Here is a 14,218-nt window from a genome sequence, read left to right as displayed (position 1 = left end):
TGCTTAATATATTTTTCTTCCTGGCGGCTTTATCCTCATCAGGGTGTGGGGGGTGCTGGAGCCTATCCCAGCCATCTTCGGGCACTCAGTGCCAGTCAATCGCAGGGCACACAGAGACTAACAACATGTCACTCTCACACTCACACCTTGGAACATTTTGGAGTGTTCAATCAGCTTGCCATGCATGTTTTTTTTGTGGGGTTGAGGAATGTGGGAGGAAACCGGAGGACCCGGAGAAAACCCACACGGGCCCAAGGAGAACATGCAAACTCCTCATAGGGAGACCAGAGCATCCTCAAACGTATGACCTCAGCACTGTGAAGATGGCGTGGTAACCATTCAACTGTCATAATACCCTGCATGATCTTGTAGCTCAGTGGTTAGACTACATGTCTAGTAAACCAGGGATCGTGAGTTCAATTCTCATTAAGGCCTCACTGCAAAGTTAGAATGAACTTATATAATTTATGTATAAAGGAATTCGGTCAATTTGGACTAAGAAAAAACAGTGATACCTATACAGTAGAAAATAAATATTGAATGACAATATTGAATAGTAATACAGTGGGGCCTCGGTTTATGAACACCTTGCCTTACAAAATGTTCACTTTACGAACGTTAAATGTATGAAAATTAAACCTTGGATTAAGCACTACTTTTCAGGCCCACCACTGCTGGCGGAGTAATCTTCGACGGAAGAACACCAAAGCACATGACCGAACAGCGCCCCAGCCGGCCTGCCTTGCCACACCCCCTTTCTCTGAATGCACACGTCGATCGAGAGAGAGAAGAGAGAGAGAGAGAGAGAGAGAGAGAGAGAGAGAGAGAGAGAGAGAGAGAGAGAGAGAGAGAGAGAGAGAGAGAGAGAAAGAGAGAGAAAGAGAGAGAGAGAGAGACGTCGATCGCCTCCAAGGAGTTTTTTTACAGATGCTTTTGCTGTTACGAGGACCGAAAAAGACCCCACCACAGGTTCGTTTTCAGCCGAAGAAGACACAAAACAAAATTACAGTAGAGGAGAAGAAGGAGATCATTGAGAAACACGAACGAGGTGTGCGTTTGTCTGATTTAGCCGCTTAGCGGATATACTAAGTCCAACATTGCTACCATACTTCGCAACAAAGCTTTACACAAAGGCTTTATTTAGTCGATGCTTTCACGTGACGTGATGTTACCCTTCGATCCTTGAAGGCAGCATGGAAGAATTTGTGGCCCGCATGTATCCTTGAGAGGGACTTTGAAGGATTTGATCCTCATGGCTGTGTTGTTGTGGACGACATTGTTTACATAGGACAGAACATGGGACTCAAAGTGGATGCAGATGACATCAAGGAGCTTGTTGCTGACCATAATGAGGTCCTCAACACAGAGGATTTGGTTTGCCTTCAAGAGGACAAGCAGAATCAAGCCATTCAGGAGTTGTAATCTGAGGGCGAGGAGGAGGAGATGGCCGCAGCATCAAGTGAGAGCATCAAGACAATGTTGGCTAAGTGGAATGATGTGCAGGCTTTTATTGAACAGTTCCATCCAGAAAAGACTGTGGCTACGAGAATCATCAACATGATGAATGATAATGTGATGCCTCAGTTTCGTAAGACCTTACAAGTCAGAAAGCAACAGGTGTCAATTAAAAGCCCTCAACGACCATTACGCATGTAAATAAAGTGACTTTATTATACTGTGTATTTCTTTCATTACAATACAATATCACATTTATTATACATAGAATGGGGTATGTTGTGTGTAGTTTTAAGGCTTATTTAGTTGAAAATTATATTTTATGGAGACCTGGGAACGGATTATTCTCATTTTAATGGTTTCCTATGGGAAATTAATTATTGGGATACACACTTTTCGCCTTACACACTCTGTCTGGGAACCAATTAAGTTTGTAAGCCAAGGCCCCACTATATTAACAATGAAGAACATAAATTACTCACTTAATGTACCCTTCATAAAATAAAGTAAAGTATTCAATCTGAAACATATGCTCTTACTCCATTACCATTCACGTTGGAAGTACAAGTACTGTCATTCTAAAGGTAACATCCTCAATACCAAATCCATTGATGTGTGTTACAATTTATATTGTTTCAGTCCTCCGATGATCCTTTATGCTTTTTTCCCAACATTTTTACAATGATGCAGGATTCAATTATTCTATGAAGCATGTATTATTCGACTCCATGGTTGACTTGTACCGACAATGGACACTCAACAGTCCATCGTTTTATGCAGCACTTTGATTGCCCACAATATCCCACTCTCAGTGTACAGGTCATAACAACCAGAAATGGCATGTTCAGATTCGGCAGCAGGTGACAGGGTTGTGCTTCCCAGCTTGTAACACACCTGCTGCCAATCTCCTATTATTCACCTGGGTATTCAAGGAGTGTCATTCTGCCATTTGTTTGCTGGTGAATTATTCGCCTCGCCACTGCTCGTTCCCAGGTTTGGTATTCTGCGTTCTTGTCCTAGACGTTATTGTATCTCTCAGTCTGCTGTGTTCGTGATTCCTATTCTTGTTATTTACCTTACGATGCATTTGTGAATTGGGTATGTCAAATTTCGTTTTGTATACCATTGATTTTTTTTCTCTCCTCGCCTTTGTACTTACTCTTTTTGTTTTCCCATCGTATGTATTTCCTGGTCGTTATTTGCGTTGACTTTTGTCTGTCCGGAGTTACGCACCAAATTAAATATTATTGTTCGGTACGCCTGTCTCCGTCTGCTATTTTGGGATCCAGCTACCTAATTCGCTCCCAAAGAAAGTGAGACTTCTATTCGGTTTGTTTGGACGTGACAAGAAAAAGGATTACAACCAGGACCAGTGTTGATCAAAGTACTTCATTGTCATGCCTCTGAGATTGTTTTGTCAAAGCAATATGGATACAAATACGTATTGTCATATAGAAATCATTATTATCTGCTCCTGATGAATAACTAGGAAAATAGACAGATTGTATCATGTTAATGTTCATTCTGTATGTCCGCTGTGATTGCCTGGGACCAGTCCAGGGCTCATCCTGCCTCTTGCCTTGAGAAACCTGGGATAGGCTACATCATGAGTAGAAAATAGACAGAGGGATATTGTGCATTATGAAAAAATCCATATAGTTTTCGATCTATTTTTCAAAATTCTTTTTTTGTTTCATTCTGTATCATTTTGACGTCGTGAGCAGCGCTGACACAAAAGAGTACTGGCGCTAACCTGAGAGATGAGCGTTGACTTGCCTGGTGCAAGAGTTGTGTTTGCTGTAGAATAAACACGTACTTGCGCACACACACACACGCGTGCACACGCACACACGCGCGTGCACACACACACACACAAACACACACACACACACACACGCACGCACGCACGCACGCACGCACGCACACACACACACACACACACACACACACACACACACACACACACACACACACACACATTGACATGTGAGACTGTGAAAATCTTGCCTACAGGCCGTCAAACAGGTGATGCCAGTAAGTCATGTTGGCGCTGCAGCGGAGAGCCTCCTTCTCTTGCTCTTTTATTTTCTTCAATTAACACTCTCTTTTAACCTTTATCTTTCTCACTTGGTCCTCTTTCTTCCCCCAACTTTCCCCCTCCTTAATCCTTTCTGTTGCTGTTGTCATTTTGACTTTTTCTCAACTGTATATTTTGAATTCAGATTTCAGTGCCAGCCATTGAGAGGACAAAACAATTAGGTGCCCACTTTTTGAAACATACACTGCAGCACGTGTATTGGAATTCCCCTGGTTCACTTTTTTCCAATGTGAGGATTACCTTTTCTAACTACTACTATTACTACTCTCCTGTGTCTTCCAGCAGATCATATTTGGTGTGTAAATTAATGACACACACTTCGAAAGAACAACTTGGAAAATTTAGGCAATCAAATCGGTTTAATAGCTTGATGTCGCCAGCATGCTTAATTCAATGATTTCAGGGTGTCACTGTATGTATCTGTGTTTAAAACTGTGAATCATAGTTTTTTTTGCAGGTGCATTTCAGTTTCAGGCAGAATTTACCGGTGGAGACAGAGAACAGAATAGATTACTGATGGAGTTAACGCTGAGTCAGTGAGGGGTTGAGGCATTGGTCGTAAGAGGGCGAAAACACAGAAAGAGTCGATTAATTAAACTTGGGGCAGGTAGGTAATAGAAGGAATGAAGTGGGACAGAAAGCTGCAGAAAGATAAAAGAGAGAAAGACTGGGTTGATGTCGAGTCCGATCCAGGCCAAAATGTGGAAAAAATTATGAATCTTGACAAGCACATGAGATGATAGTAAATATGCTCATCTAGGGCTTTGTATCTATATCGTAGGACGGCCCAGTAGTCAAGTGGTTAGCACACCAAGTTGACAGTGCAGAGGTTGTGGGATCAATCTTCTCCAAAGTGGAATTTGCATGTACTCCCTGTGCTTGTGTGGGTTTTCTCTGGGTCCTCCGGTGTCTATGATGGAATAGGCTCCCACATCCTATGGGGAACCTCGTGAGGAATAAGCGGTTTGGACGATAATCCATATATCCATTTTCTAGACCGCTTTATCCTCATTAGGGTCGTGGGGGGTGCTTGAGCCTATATCAGACATGCTCGGGCATTACGTGGGGGACACCCTGAATTGGTTGCCAGCCAATCGAAGGGCAAAAAGAGACAAACAAGCATTCACTTTCACACCCACACCTAGGGACAATGTGGAGTGTTCAATCAGCCTGCCATGCATATTTTTGGAATGTGGAAGGAAACCGGAGGACCGGGAGAAAACCCACGCATGGCCAAGAGAACATGCAAACTCCACACAGGGAGGCCGGACCGGGTCTTGAACTTACGACCTCTCCATTGTGAAGCCCACGTGCTAACTGCTCTACTACCAGGCTGCCCTCAGAAGATGATGAATGACTTTATATAGCAGACTTCTAGCTAATAGTGCATCACCAACCATGCACATGATGTAGTGTTATTCAAAAACTAGAAACAACCCAGAAGCAATCACCCTGCTGCGTAAGGTTACTTATTTGAAAACACGTCATCATTGTTATCGCATTTATACTTAGGTTAACTGCGAATGTGTCATGTTCCCTTGTCAGGTAAAATAACAATGTTGAATAACTCACTTAAAAAAGGGAGAGAGACTCTTCAATAAGCTTTTGTCACTAATCCATAACAAATACTCTGTATGGTTGGATAATAAGGGGAAAATAAGGGGGTGTCAAGACGACAAAAGAAGAAATTACATCGAAAGACTAAGATGTAATTTGACTCTCATCTTTCTTCCTCCTCCCCCACTTTTCAATCATGTCTCCCTCCCATGTGCCGCTTTGCAAAAAGTTCAGAAAATCAAAGCATCCGTAGTTTCACACAAATGAGCTCTCTTTCTGTCTCAACTTCTCAATGATGACACACAAATGGTATGTAAATGGCGTCTTTGATTCAGTCTAATGGAGTTGGGCGACAAGGTACGAAGAATACAGAGGCTTTTTTTCCTGAGCTCATACCTTTAAATCAATACAGCACACTATTATAGAACAGTGGACTCCCTGCTGTGAGAATAATAGGAACAAATTGTTTTGGAGTGAGATGATGTGATAAGGGGAAAAGTCTAATTTTTCAAAGACTTCTCAAAAACTTCTTTGTGCTCCATCTGGAGATGAGAGAGAAATATTCGAGCGTTAATTGTGTGATTGTGAGTTGTTTTTATTTCCTTCCACTCATTCATTCATTTTCTGCTCCACTTTCCCCAAACTCTACTCTGAGAAAAAGTGTGTCAACATTATACTGGGTTCGTAGTTCTTCGTTTGTAAATACTTTCGAGGTTGATAGAGTTCATAAAGGGTAACCCTCCATCCATTTTCCGATCTGCTCTATCCATCAACAAGTGTCTGGGGCGTGCTGGAGCAAAACTCGGTGACTTCGGACAGTTGGCGGGGAATCACTGTGAATCGGTTGCCAGCCAAACGCAGGGCAAGCAGAGACGAACAACCTGACACACTTTGGGTGGATTTGGAGTGTTCAATCAGCCTCCCATGCATATTTTTGGAATGTGGGAATAAACGGGGGTACCTGGAGAAAACCCACGCAGGCATGGGGAGAACGTAGAAATTCCACACAGGAAAAATGGAGCTGGAACCAAACCCACCAGACCAGCGTTTTTTTTTTTTTCACACTTTTTACCTTACAATGAGCTAGGCTTCATAAATGTTTGTCGCAATTTAATAAGAATAAGAAAGCCTTGAATAGTCCCAAAATGGGAAACTTGCAGATACAGTAAAGTCTCGTTATATCGATATCGGATATATCGATAGTCCCGGTTATATCGATATTTTTTCGGACTCCCTTGAATATCGATATAACGAGACTTTACTGTATATTGTTTTCCGCTTTTTAACTGATGTGCTGTCTTGTGTGTGTCATGATTCTACAAACGATCTGGTCAGACCGAACCCTCATTTTGCTGATTTTTGATCAGCTATATACTGTAACTCTATAAAACTCACTGCTTTGAAGTCAGGCAGTTTGGCACCTACTTTTTATGGTATAATTTTGTTTAATATAACCTATAATGCCACCATTCACTAATGGAAACAGTGTCTGAAACTCATGACAAAAAGTTAGCGGACACCCGGCTAGACACCTCGGAAAAGTTGCCTGCCCAGCCATAAAGTTGCCTGCCCCATTTTTCACAACTTGAAACACAATAAGACGACAAATCTCAAAAAAACAAAACCAGTGTTGCGAAGTATAAATGTTTTTTTTTAATTAAGGAAGTACCTATCACAAATGCTCCCTTTGCTTAATTAATGGTAAATATCCCTTGCTGAAGATTTTGTCGTCATGGTACACAATGCAATGTTTGTGGTGCGTTGTCTGCTCAAAGCCATGTGGCCTCCTCTTTCTAAGCGGCTTTCAAAACATTCAAGTACACTTTTCAGTCACGGTATAGTCAAAAGCATGAAACAGGCTTCTGATTGGCTGCTGTGCCGAGTATGCAAATTGCCAAACGAACGTTCGTTTGGCAATTTTCATACTCGGTCCGTTTGGCAATTTGCATACTCGGCACGGCAGCCAATCAGAAGCCTCTTTTGTGCTTCGGACTATACCGTGACTGAAAAGTGTACTTGAAAGTTTTGAAAGCTGCTTAGAAAGAGGAGTCCAGATGGCTTGTAGCGGTTTGCTTGTAGCTTTAATGAATAAAACAAACGTTTGATTTGAAAATAATCTTTTTTTTTTCCATGAAGAAGTTGTCGGCCAACCGGGCCAAGACGTTTTGAAAGTTGTACGCCCGACGTAAAAGTTGTACGCCACGGGCCTCCGTTATTTCAAACTGTTGGAATGCAGACATTGCTTATTTGCAATTACAGTGGCTCATATTTTTTTTTTTCAGATTTTAACTAAAAGGCAGAACAGATAGTCCTTGAGAGTTTTGAAAGGCGCTTACAAATGAAATGTATTATTATTATTATTATAGTCGAGTTTTGAGTGAGTTGGTTTTTGGGGGAAAACAAAGAAGCAAGATTTTAGGAGAAATGTTAATGTAATTATAATAAGGAGAAGAGGGGGGCATACAATGTAAATTTGACTTAGAGGAGAAGGTCATTTGAAATAACGACTTGATTACTGCTTTCAAACTGACAAAGAATATGTGTGTGTGTGTGTGTGTGTGTGTGTGTCTGTCTGTCTGTCTGTCTGTCTGTCTGTCTGTCTGTGTGTGTGTGTGTGTGTGTGTGTGTGTGTGTGTGTGTGTGTGTGTGTGTGCGTGCGTGTGTGTGTGTGTGTGTGTGTGTGTGTGTGTGTGTGCGTGTATGTGTGCGTGCGCGCGTGTGTGTTGTGTATTAACATGACAGGCCTGATCCAGCTGGGCTTGACAGCAGAGCACATATGAAAGAAAGGGCGAGTGGAATGAAGTGGTGAGACCGAGAGGGGAAAAAAAGTAAGGGATGAACCGAAACACACACTGGGCCCCCGCTGTTCACAGCAGCAGGTGCAAGAGAGAGGAATGGGGAGGGATGTATGGAGGAGCTGTCCAAGCAGTTTTATTTTAAAAATAAACATTGTGTGAGTTGGGTAGTCTGCAATAGCTACTGAGTACACAAAACATGTAACATTCATTGAAGGAAGTACCAAAGAGTTGAAGTATCAGCATTTTGCTTCTAAAATGGGAGCCAGTGAAATTAAGCTGTTTGATGTTGTTTATGCTCCACGAACCAGCAAATGGGAACTGTCAGTTGTGGTAAATGACAGGTCTTATTTGCTTTGATGCCTTCATAGAGAACCCATCCTGGGGAAGGCAAAATGATTCTAGAGGAAAAAAATAGAGGCCCTTCTTGATTGGATATCAGTCATGAGTATCACTTGAGCTGCTCTTTGGGAGACACATTCAGGGATAAGCAGGCATACATGAGGGAGCAGGCAGAAATGTGAAGGGGACACGATGCTTTCATGCCATAAAGGCCCATATTGTTGCTTGTTATGATAATTGTTTTCTGAGTAGGATAGATATACTGTATATACATACCCATCATATATACACACACATACACACACACGCACATGCGCACGCACACACACGCGCACACACACAAGTCTGTATATATATATATATACACAAATTGATTTATATAGCGCTTTAACAAAAGCTGAAGCTGTTATAAAGCGCTCAACATGGTCAGCTATCACATACATTAAAATAAGGCAGTCACAAAGAGAGTAGAAAGCCAGAAGACTAAGATCAAATCTGAATCTTGTCAGCTCATCTCTTTTTGGGAATCTCACACATTCCTCAAAACATTTGTTCTTATTTTTAGCCCAAAGTAACGGCCACTCCCGTTGGTACACAAAAGATGAATACATAAGTAAACTACAATCAAAACTAATATATAATTCTAAAATATTGTTTGGTTTTCAAAGGGCATAATTTTAACAGATTCAAGAATATAGAACTAATATTTCCTGAAAAATGGCCAATCCCTTTGAATCAATTCAATACGCATTACTACTGTTCATTATTATATAATAAATGATAGTAAAGCAGAGAACATCTACATCAGTAGGAGACCTTGAATGCCTTTGTTTTCTTGGCACAGATCTCTTGAATGACAATGGCTCAATAGTCAACAATAGTTTCAAATGTTCATGTCATGGACACGTTGTCTTAGTATTGTGATAAACATAGTGCAGATTAGCATACCAGGGGCACACCACTCAAACATTGTTGACAGATTTACTGGATGTTATGTTCAGGTCAAACGTGGGAACCAGCTGTCAAATGTAGACAAGTTTAAAATGGTGATCTTCAGTTTTGGCTGCTGGACATGTGCTGGTATGTCTGAAAAATATTTTACAGTGGCTTTCCAATTACACAGCATGATTCTAACACCTGTCACACATAATGTTTGACGTGTGTTTTTTCATACAATGCAAAAAAAAATCATGTATTGCAATATATTTTCATCTAATAAGAGTTGGCCAATTAAAAAATATTCTAATTATGGTAAACTCTCCCAGAAAAAAAAATGCCAAAAAGAACATGTTTACATGTTTGTCCATTCCTGATGCAATATATTTAATTCCAAATATTTGTTCAGTACCTGTTTTATCCGTCGATCAAGGCCGACAAAAGGGTAGACATGCATTTGGATTTCATTATGCACAGTTACGTTTGAGATGATGTTCTTTCGTTTCCTCCTTTGTCACTCCTTTATCCCTCCCACCTGCAGCTGCCCCCTCAGTCACTGTAATCTACTAGTGGAATTTCATTTGACAACTGATCAAAGACCAGGAGCACGGCGCCGAGTGTGGCTGCAGCTCAACTATTGAAAACCACCTTGCATCCCCCAGTTTCCCATATTTTGGGGAAAAAACACTGAGGCAAATAAAGACTAAAGGTAGGCAAACTGCTGCTTGTGTTTCAATCAGTTTGTTCTCCTTTCCACATCTGCCATTATTTTTCCCCTTTCTTTTGTTTTTTTTCCAGCAGAGAAAAGTAAGAATTATTTTGCTCATTCTTTTTGACTATGATCTTTGCTACCTTGTCTGTGGTCCCCCGTCAACACCCTGTATGGTGGCCAGTTTGAGGAGTTTTCTGACAGTAAATTACGACACTGGTGAGACTGATGACCAGCAGGAGTCGCGGAAAACAGAGAACATGCACGGCAGGGTTTTGGGTTTATTAAGACTCTACTGCAGATGACTGGCACAACAACTCAGCATCCTTGTTTGCACAAGTGAATGCGGCACAAAGTCTGTCTCTTCTCTTAACCTTTAGGTGGTCTGCAAGTGAAAACACATTCAGCTCTAATAAGTATATCATGTCTTGAAGTGGCATGTACTTGTTTAGAGAGTGTCAATGTATTCTAGAGACATACGAGAACACCGCTGTATACGGTGATGCCTACAGATATATAAAATATTGATATGACGTGTCTGATGTAGGGTTTATTTGAATAAACCGATCAAATCACAGTTTTATTTGTCTTTATGTGGCTAATACATAACTGACTACTGTATGTCAAATACCATTGTAAAAACTGTGACCATTTGCGGCCCACCATCAATTTGCAGTGGCATATACTAAAATTGACATGTGACGGCCCACAAAGCCGGTTTACAAAAAATAACAAATAAAGTCACGTTGGAGGTTGACATAGTAAGAAGAGAGAATGCCAAAAAAATAGATGTCAATACAGTTAGTTGAGATTTGCAAAAATATCAACAAACTCATGGACAGTATTTATGAATAAAATAAGGCACTTTCTCTTCAAAATACTGATGAATTAAATTTTTGAAGCATGAAGTGTTTTTTTCATATTTTGCCTTATTTTGGTTTGATTCATGAACATGCATCCATTTGCCAGTCCGGTAATCCTCATTAGGGTCGCGGGTGGGGGGAGGGGTGCTGCTGGAGCCTATCCCAGCCATCTTCAGGCACGAGGCGGGGGACACCCTGAATTGATTGCCAGCCAGCCAATCACAGGGCACACAGAGACAAACAACCACATATGCTCACACTCACAACTAGGGACAATTTGGAGTGTTCAATTAGCCCGCCATGCATGTTTTTGGAACGCGGGAGGAAACCGGAAGACCTGCAGGAAACCCACGTAGGCCTGGGGAGAACATGCAAACTCCACACAGAGAGGCCGGACCAGGTCTTGAACTCACAAACTATGCACTGTGAAGTCGGTGTGTTAACTGCTCGACTACCAGGCCATCCCAATTCATGAACATGTCCAGCAGCTATTTTTAAAAAGGTGAATTTACAACAGTTGGCTCTTGTTTGATTCCGAGTGTTAACCTGATTCAAATGAACAGGTTCAATGTCAGGCTTCCGCAGAGTTTGCTGATGATCTGATCATTTGAATCAGGTGTGTTGCAACAGGTAGACTTGGAAAATATGCAGGGCAGGACCTGAGTTTGACAACCTCGATCTATTGTTTTTTCTTTCTGATAAGTTCATTGATAGAGTAAATCTGACAGAAAATTAATTAGCAATAAATCATGCCCAAATAGCCATCCAAATTGACAATTATGTATTTTATTTCACTGAAACAAAGGGAAAAAATGGGGCCAAAGAGGTTTGTTAAAGTGGATGTCCATGTGACAATATTCAAAGGCTGTCAAAAAAGAGACACAAAGAAGATACACAATTGGGGGGGAAAAATATCTTAAATGCATATGCAGGATCCCTTTCAACGGGGCTCTTCAAAACTCTGTCTCCTATCTAGTAATGGTAAGTGCATTCCAAGTGGTACAAGACTCCCACTGCTACCTCAGCTAAGTGTGTGTGGGTGTGTGGGTGTGTGCGAGTGTGCGCGTGTGTATGTGTGTGTGTGTGTGTGTGTGTCTGTGTGTGTGTGTGTGTGTTGTGCGCGCGCGTGTGTTTGTGTGCTTGTGCGTGTGTGCGTGTGTGCGTGTAGCGAAGTTAATCTCTCACCCCAGGGATTAGATCAGACAAAATATAGAGTGTGTTTATGCATATATGTCATGTATGTATGTATCATGTATGTGCATTGTAGGTCGGGAAATTTTTGTTGTCGCCTATTTTAGCAGCAGTCAAAATACAGTGGGACCTTGGCTTACGAACTTAATTGCTTCCTAGACAGACAGTGTGTAAGGGGAAAAGTGTGTATCCCGAAAATTAATTTCCCATAGGAAAAAATTAAAATGGAAATAATCCGTTTCCGGGTTTCCATAAAATATACTTTTCAACTAAATAAGCCTACACAAAATATACCTTATTTTATGTATAATAAATGTGCTAGAGTATTATGATTAAAGAAATAAACTGTACGGTACAATAAAGTCATTTTATTTACATTTGTGATGGTCGTTAATGGCTTGATGGAATGGAGTGCCTAGTTTCCTCAACATTAAACACTTGATGAGGAACATAGGCTTCTTTCACCATCTTGAGGAATTATCCATTGTAGGTGCTTTCTCTGTGATAATTGTATCTACTGATCTGTTTCGCTGGTTTGATAGCTTTTTGCATCAAGTGTACAGATGACTTGTGCGGGTTATTTGTGGAGCCTGAACAAAAGTGTGAGATGTGTGAGAGTGTGAGAATAGTGAGAAAATGGATATAAAACAGTTAAAATACAGTAAAGTCTCGTTATATCAATATCGGTTATATCGATAGTACCGCTTATTATGATATTATTTTCATTTCCCTTGCACATTTCTAGTCTTTTTATGTATAATTAGTACCGTTTAGTACGATACCCGGTTGTTACGATAATCCGGTTATTACGGTGCTCCTTTTCATCCCCCGCCGGCCATTTTTGTTGTTTACATCGATATATCCGTCGCGCCATTGGTCAACTTGGTCACGTGTCTTGTTACGTGAGCCGCCATCGGTCGCGCCATTGGTCGACTTGGTCACATGAGCCGCCATCGGTCGCGCTATTGGTCGACTTGGCCGTGTGACTTTGTCACGTGACACGCCATCGGTCGCGCCATTGGTCAACTTGGTCACGTGTCTTGGTTACGTGTCACGCCATCAGTCGCGCCATTGGTCGACTTGGTCAGGTGACTTGGTTACGTGCCCAGCACCCGTGTAGCAGAGCCATTTTCATTTTCAGACGCTAGCTCGTGTGTAGCAGACGAGATTGAAGTGTTTGTGTTAAAAGGTAAAAATGGGAAGCAGAAGAAGATTGATGACTTTTTTAAATTGTATACATAATACAGTAAGATGCAAGCGTTGCAGTTTCCCTGTTGTGTTATGTACATGCCCACTGTACTGTATATGAATGCAATCGTTTTTTGCAACAATGTTTCTTGTTTTGTCTGTTGAAGCGCGATGATTTTGAAAATTATTAACATTCCATACTGTGTATTAAAGGACAGCCGATGTCACTTTTTATTCAAATGCAAATAAAAATGACTTCACGCCAAGACGTCTTGCATTGCTTGTGAATCCAAACAATGGCTTCAGATTCGGATAGTATGCTTTCTTGTTACATATCCAGTTATGAATATGTTTCAAATACACTGTAGTTCTGAAGATTAAAGCATACATGTTTACAATCATTAAAGAATTATATGTGCCATTTTGAGGCAACATTGGGGGAACAAAAAAGGGATCTAATGGCGAGCTCCGTTTCTTATATGGCGCTTGGCTGCCCTCTTTTGGCGGCTTTTGTTTAATGCAGTTCGGCGCAGGATCGGATATATCGATAGTCCCGGTTATATCAATATTTTTTCGGACTCCCTTGAATATCGATATAACGAGACTTTACTGTATATTTTAACTGTTTTCTATCCATGTTCTCACTATTCTCACACTCTCATACTTTTGTTTTTTGTTTCAAGCTCTGTCATCTCCCTTTCGTGTGTGTGCGTTTTCTCACTCTCTCTGTCTACCTGTCTCTTTAATGTTTAACCCCCCCTTCCCCACCCACTGCTGAGTTCTTAACCAATCATGTGGCTTTAACCCAAGATGCCATTTTGTTTTTTGGAGAACAACCTCACTCTCTCTCTGTCTGTAACCTCATCCCCACTGCTGCGTTCTTGACCAATCACGTGGCTTTAACCGAAGACTGGGGGCGGGGAATAGAGGACAAACACGGTGGCCACCATTTTCTTGTTAGGAGAACGGGCTCGTTCTCGAACGACACATCACTCATTGTGGCAGCTCGTGTGTATCCCGAAAAATAAAAAATAGTCTGCCAAGGTAAAATTTTCATAAATGTAACGTTCGTAAGCCGAAAAGT

General features: G+C 41.2%; 1 long non-coding RNA gene across 2 annotated transcripts in view; it reads left to right on the top strand.

Moving 5' to 3' along the window:
- The first annotated feature begins 2,411 nt into the window (after positions 1-2,411).
- The window catches only part of LOC148892225 (uncharacterized), a 37,327-nt gene continuing 25,520 nt past the window's right edge, over positions 2,412-14,218 (top strand). The window contains exons 1-5 of one of the 2 annotated variants that reach the window (XR_016116319.1): positions 2,412-2,448; positions 7,853-7,938; positions 9,249-9,327; positions 9,725-9,892; positions 9,982-10,638. This is a non-coding gene — a long non-coding RNA (uncharacterized LOC148892225). Of the gene's footprint in view, positions 2,449-7,852; positions 7,939-9,248; positions 9,328-9,724; positions 9,893-9,981; positions 10,639-14,218 lie in introns of those variants that run through there. The other variant, XR_016116320.1, reaches the window with a different exon arrangement.

This window comes from Hippocampus bargibanti, linkage group LG10 (genome assembly GCF_051943395.1).
Source record: "Hippocampus bargibanti isolate YZ-2025 linkage group LG10, ASM5194339v1, whole genome shotgun sequence".
NCBI lineage: Eukaryota > Metazoa > Chordata > Actinopteri > Syngnathiformes > Syngnathidae > Hippocampus > Hippocampus bargibanti.
Note: the sequence above shows the minus strand (reverse complement) of the source record. Positions and strands in the feature narration are given on the sequence as shown.